Source organism: Adiantum capillus-veneris, chromosome 20 (genome assembly GCF_014529385.1).
Source record: "Adiantum capillus-veneris isolate H3 chromosome 20, ASM1452938v2, whole genome shotgun sequence".
Classification (NCBI taxonomy): Eukaryota; Viridiplantae; Streptophyta; class Polypodiopsida; order Polypodiales; family Pteridaceae; genus Adiantum; species Adiantum capillus-veneris.
In genome coordinates this window covers 63,914,585-63,921,443 of record NC_140950.1, presented here as the reverse complement: position 1 = coordinate 63,921,443, position 6,859 = coordinate 63,914,585, and the positions used below count along the sequence as shown (strand labels likewise).

Sequence of the window (6,859 nt, the reverse complement as noted above, 5' to 3'; positions counted from 1 at the left end):
TCACTTTGTTTGTGATCATAGCATTCTCTCATTAAGAACGGAAGGCTCTACCTTCCATAAGAACAAAAGGAACCTTGAGCACAGTTCGGAGCACTCATCTTGAGCAAAGCGCAAACATTCATTCCGCTGCATCTAACACCAAGGTATGCTAGACGTGTCTTGGCAAGAAACTATAGCTCAAGATAACACACCCGGTCAAGCCATATGACCATGTGGGAAATTGAGACTATAGAATTTGTAACTACATGCAAAGAGACTAACGATCTTAAAATCTTTGACGCTTTTTATCGTAAAAAGAGGCACAACTACACATTTGGTAAGAATGGATAGCTCAAGAGACCCAGTCAAGCCATATGGATAGCTAGAAGAACTGAAGGTAAAAATCGATAACTCAAGATGGCACACCCAGTCAAGCCATATGACCATGTGACAAATTGAGACTATATTTGTAATTATATTCAAATTAAAGACATTGTGTATGTGTGACACATAGACCAAAGGTATGCTAGACATGTCTATATTTGTAATTATATACAAAATAATAACATTGTGTATGTGTGACACATAGACTCAAGATATGTTAGACGTGTCTTGGCAAGAAACTATAGCTCAAGATAACACACCCAGTCAAGCCATATGACCATGTGGGAAATTGAGACTATATAATTTGTAACTACATGTAAAAGAAACCAACGATCTTAAAATCTTTAACGCTATGATGTCACACATCCAGATTGAGATTAAGTACATTCTTTATTGAGTTAATACAACACTATCACACCAAAATTGTTAATATCACTAACGGCAAAGTTTGTACTTTCATTCATTTGATTCGGTGCAAGTCCCACGCCATGTGGTACCAGTTCTGCTTTTCTATCTACCTTTTCTGCCACGTTCCTCAGCTGCTCTCGAACTCTCAGGCCTCGTCGTTCTTATCATTCTGTTCTTTCTGTGCCTTTTTAGGGCACTTCGCGGAGATATGTCCATGTTCCCCGCATCCAAAGCACTTCCCCTCTCTAATGAAGCGAGCTCTCTCCTCAGGAGTAAGCTTTGGTCGTGCATCCTTTTTCTCTGGGTTGCTCTTTTTCCTTCTACTTTCATTCCCAGAGTCTATTCGGCTCATTGTGTCATGGCCTCATCTGTGGGGTAGGTCAGATTGCTAGAGTGAATGGCAAAGCCCCACTTCTCATGACTCATCAACTCCTGAATAGAAGCTGACTTCTATTCCAAGCAGTGATCTCGGATCTCTGTAAGTAGACCCAAGGTAAACCGCTCAATCTGTTCTCTGAATGAGATCTTGTTAAATGAAGAGGCGGGTAGAAAAAAAGCTCCAGAATCTTTCACAACAAGCATCGATTGTATCTTTCTTGGTCATCCGAAGATGGTTCCAAGCAGCTTGTACATCTCGTTCATATTCTTACGTCAACCAAGAAGAAATAAAAAGCTTCTTAAATTTCAGCCATTTAACTGGTGCAGTCTTGTTTAAAAGAAGAGTGGACCACCAAGTACGAGCATTCCCCTTAAAGTAAGAGGTAGCTCTCCGAATCTTGGAGTGCTCTAAATAGCGTCCTCCCGCGAAAGCGATGTCAAACTGCCGTATAAAAGATAAAGCCTTCGAAGCATCTGAGTATCCTGAGAAAGTATCAAACTTGATCGAGTGGCCACCTTCGTTAAACTCTCGAACTTTCTTGCTTTTATCTTCAAGAAAGTCATACTGGTTGGCTTTGTAAAAGTTCTTGTTGTTCGCATAAAAGTTTCCATCATCGAAATCTGAGCTGTCTGTAGACGAGTCCTCAGTAGAATTGTCAGTCTCTGGGCGAGATTTAGCCTTCTTTGCCTTTTTCTTGCCCTTTCCGAAGATTTGTTTCTTGCTTCGCTTTTTACCTTTTCTATCTTCTTCGCTCGAATCTGAAGAGCTAGAAGAACTGTCAGATGAAGAAGAAGAAGAAGAACTGGGTACTCCTTCAAATCGAACACGCTTCTTCCGTTTCTTTGCCTTGTCAAAAGTCGACTGACGACCTAAATATCCTGGAAAGTCAATGCTTTTCTTTTGCTTTTTGCCATGCTTTTTGGCTTTCTTCTTGCGTCAAAAAGCTGAACAATCTGTGCATCAACCACCTCTTCTAGTTCCTTCTCTGAATATTGTTTGGGATCGGAAGGTTTGTTGAAAGTAGATTTCGGGGGTGGTGTAGTGGTTTTCTGCCACTGCGCATGCACTTCCTGAAAAAGAAGTCTCGCTCATATATTTTGCCAATTTCGGATCCTTCGCAAAACTGAGCATCATCTTTGTTGCATCGCCGATCAATTGAGGACGCTTCATCTCTCTTTACTCCGCTTGAGTAGGCCGAGGCGGGCCATACTCTCTATCTGAATCCTCGTTGTGATCCCAGCCCGGATCTCCAGATGCAGAGGGAGTCGATTGATCCTTGTGTGAAGCCATAGGTGCCGCAAAAAAGAATATTGGGGATCGGATTTCCCGTAGAAGAGAAATCGGCCGTGCTCTGATACCACTGTAACAGACTTGGACACTCCAAGTCAAGAATCAACCGCGACACCACCAAATAACCACTTCAAAACAATTCACAGATCACAATAAATTTGCACTGGCCCGGCGGAGTTCCGTGCCTAGAGATATTGGCCCCAAAGACTGGCGCCCCTTTCGGTATTTCTTTTTATATTAATCAGATCAAAGTACAAGAGAGTGGCTAGGGTTTCACTCTTAGACTCTGCATCCAGATGCTCTGAGAAGTGAGGTCCTCACCACTAATTTAAAGGTTACAAGGGATGCCCAAAAGCAGAGCCCCAAAAGCTTAAAATCAAAAGCAACTTCTCTCTCTCTCTCACAGAGAGTCAAAACTTGAAAGCAAAAGCATTCTCTCTTTCTTTCTCATTGCATAGAGAAGAAGCAAGATTTGCATGGCTCATCATTAAAATATAAAAAATAATATATATATATATTTTTCAGCCTCCGTGATTTCCAAAAATTAGGGTTTTTGGCAAAAAAATTAGGGTTTGTAGGAATTTTAGGGTTTTTGGTAGAAATTAGCGTTTCTGTTGTCCGTAGCCACGTCATCACTTTGTGACACCACCACACCTGGTTTGCAAAAACCACCTTCTACCACCCTTTTCATTGCATCGCCCTGTCGTAGTGATCTGGTCTCTACTACCCTGGCTATTCTCATGCGCACTCATGTTGTGCTCCCACTCGGTGGACAACCCGCTTTGTCGAGGGGGAACCCATCGGCCATCCATAGACTGCCCAAACATGCTGTTCCACTCATGCCGACATATCTCGCACCCTCTTGTAATCAGCACACTTTACGTGCCTCGCATCCTCTTGTAATCCGCCTCGTCGAGGGGAAATCCAACGGCCATCTGTGGCCTACATTCGAACAAGCCCCTGCTGATCAATCTCTTCCTTTGCAGTTGCTACCTTAGTGGCCTACTTATCCTGCATCATAGCCTAGAGCATACACAGTTATGGTCGGCTCATAAGCTACTAGAGAACGAGCATCCTACACTTTACTAGACCAAAGTGTTAAGAATGCAGACATGGGACTTAGACCTATGTAAGCTTTACAAAACTGTCTTGGGCAAGTTGATATTCAGAAGACTCCTTGATACCCACACCTGGAAAACTTTGTCTTAACAATGCATTTCATGTTAACTGATGCGACTATATAGTAGAGGATAGCAAGGGCAATAATGCAAGTGAGAAACCTCCATTTTTGGACTAACTCTAGTGATTATTGGAGCTGAGCATTGGCTGCTGCTGCACTGCCGACCAGCACCCCCTCTTTCACACACTCCCACACCCCCAAAATCGTCTTGAAAAGTGCAACGAATCATCAACATATTTATAATTCTTTACCAGTTCACATTGACTGACATAATACAAATTCGTATCTTATGCAGGTGAGATGTGCATTACTACTTCTTGCAAATCATGAATTCTGGCTTCTAGTAAGCATATCTTAATTCTTCGAGCCAGAACTTCTGCTTCTTTACTCTGACAAGACAATAGCTATAACAATCATTATGTAAATAGAATCAAGACAAACATGGTGAAAAGACTTAGTTGCAGTCTAAAAGCTCCATCAACCAGCCATTACCTTTCTTGCTACTGCCATGCCAACATGCTCCTGATTAGTTTCTGAATGTATGCTCTGTTTAAAATGTTGCTTGAGCTCATGGATAGCATCCAAAGCCTGGTTAACTCGTCCAACCTTCAAAACACACACACAATGCTCATACAAGTTTCTAGTATTTAGTTCTGTTAGAAAGGAGGTAAAATGCTTGTTACCTTCCATGCAAATGTGGCAAAATCCAAAAGTGATGTGGATGGTATCAAGCAATGTGTTAGGTGTCAGAAGAGCGCTCCCCAATTCATCAAGGGAGAGTTCAACCTTAATGTTCAGCACTAATTGAAAGAACTGTAATATCAGTATTAAGTCAAAAGTATGTTTGCATTTTACCATGTAACAATGTTCCAGTCTCTGGGACCTTGCTTCAAGCCTCCCTTGCAAACACAAGGCAAGAGAGCACAAAAAGTGTGTGTGTGTGCGTGCGTGCGTGGGTGTGCGCTTGAAGTGAGTGTGTGTGTGTGTGTGTGCCTGAAGTGATCAAGAGAGAGAGAGAGAGAGAGAGAGAGAGAGAGAGAGAGAGAAAGAGAGAGAGAGATTTATTCAAACTGCTCGTTCTTTAGGGTTGAGTACGTCGTCCTCAATGCCTCTCCCGTTCATGTTCTCTCTCTCTCTCTCTCTCTCTCTCTCTCTCTCTCTCTCTCTCTATCTTTTGGAGGTAAGCAAAATAATCTCCTTCAAGTTGCACAAAAGTGAAAACTAACAAAGATAATTTAACAAACAACTGGATTGCAAATCAAAAAGCAGCAACCTTATCTGTTGATTCGATCTGTGATGCAATCTTTTCAAGTTGGCCTTTGACACTCATGTCATAAGGCGGGATCCATCCTCACCAAACCTGACAATAAAAAAACCCAGCAATTATGGATGGGTGTATGATGTTTTTGAGCTTGACATTCTTGGATCCTGACATACTCTGCACCTTCTTGCCAATGAGAGAGAGTTGGGACTTGTCCATCTCGATAGCAGATGTAACCAGAGCGACTTCCGTATCAATGAGCTTGTTGTAGATGACCTCAAACTCTTTGAGGAGGTCTCTGAGAATGAGGGTGTGCTTCTTGGTGTCGAGCAGATAAAGGAGGTTCGTAGTAGTGGACGTCGTCAAGTTCGCCTCCTTGCTAAGGGTCTTGATGACAGCCTTCGTATCATCATCCTTGACAACAGGACTAGTAAACAACTTCCAGAATTGCTCATCCTTTGCAAAGGGGCTGACCTTTTCAAGGTCTGCAAAGTGGAGTCAAGATTTTCATCGCTTTCCCCAAACTTCAGCAAGGGCGCTCGCATAACAATGTGCTGCAGACTTAGCCATGGCCACAACGCAAGCACGGCTTGCTCCCTTGCCATCACCCACAACGCCCGTCTGCTCCAGCACCTTGGCCCTCAGACCTTCATTGCGCACACGCAGATGAGACGAAGCAGGGGGACGCGGCCCTCATGCAGGCCGCAAGCTGCCCATTCACATTCATTGCCGAAACCCGTTGCTGCAGCGCCTCCATTGATTTTCCTTCTGCAAGTTTTTCCTGCGTTTTTTAAGGGAGGACTACTTTGTCAGGTTGGCCAATCTTGGTAAACAGGGCACTAAAGCGGTGATGTTCTCAGGACGGAAGAGGTTTGGAAAGAGTGTTGCTTTACCTCATGAGCTTGTTCGGGCTCGGAAGGCGATACTTGGTGTAAGGGATCAAGCGGTGTTTTTCTATCCTGGCTATGGCCATATCTCTGAGTCATGTTTCCCTACCGTCAGTCATTCGGCTCCTGGCCCACATGAGAATTCCTGCGCTCTTTGATGAATTCATTGACGTGACTTCAGTAGATATTAGCAAAGCATACAATGTTTTGCTGGATGCCAAACAAGAAATAGTAGAGTGTGGGCATCGACGGCAATGATCCTCTCTCTCTCTCTCTCTCTCTCTCTCTCTCTCTCTCGTGCTTACGTTGAAGAAGTCGATGATGGATGCGAGCTCCCACATGCTGCTCAGGAGCCAAAGGTCCTTCTGGCCAGGGAATGGAGGGGGTGCGTTTCACAGAACGGGAAGCAGGAGCCAATCGAGAGGGTGTATGGGCTGTGCAAGCCCTTGGGGGTCTACGCGAACTTTGTCTGGCTTGTTGATGTTGCGATCGGCCGCTTGCAGAGGATGGCAGGAGAAGACGATGGCCTGAAAAAGAGAAAAATAGTGTGAAACCCCAAAAAATAAACCTTTTTTTATAAAAATTTCCCCTTGGCAAATTCAAGGAAAGAAATTTTGTATGTTTGGAAAAATCAGTTTGGAAAAATGATTTTTCCCAAACACTGGCAGGGCTGGAGATTGGAGTCCAAGTATCTCTCTCTCTCCCTCTCTCTCTCTCTCTCATTAGTCTGAGCACTCAGCCCATTGAAGGTGGTTCTGCAGCATGTGGGCACTATGATTGTATAGTTTCGCTCAGGCCACATTGGACGAATGACCCTGCAAAGGCCACATGGCCAATAGGCGGCGACACTCTCTCTCTCTCTTCCTTTTTGATTGACAATTAAGATCCGGTTTTGAGTGCTTAGCATGCAAAAAAGGGGCAAATATTATGTTTAAAAATAATGAAGTAATACATCTCGAGAGCCTACTTAACAATCCAATTCTAGTATTAATAGACAATCAAGTCTTCTTATGAAAAGCTAGAAACTTTTTTGTATGTCAAGACATTTAATCACGGGACCATGGGTATTTTGGGAATTTTGGAAAAATTGA

General features: G+C 43.4%; 1 pseudogene across 1 annotated transcript; it reads right to left on the bottom strand.

Moving 5' to 3' along the window:
- Positions 1 to 4,628: 4,628 nt before the first annotated feature.
- On the bottom strand, positions 4,629 to 6,639 carry LOC147432617 (ATP synthase subunit delta, chloroplastic-like; annotated as a pseudogene). Its single transcript, XR_015185458.1, has 2 exons — positions 6,074 to 6,639; positions 4,629 to 5,978 (listed from the first exon to the last, which is right to left on the bottom strand). The product of XR_015185458.1 is annotated as an ATP synthase subunit delta, chloroplastic-like (transcript).
- Positions 6,640 to 6,859: the final 220 nt, after the last annotated feature.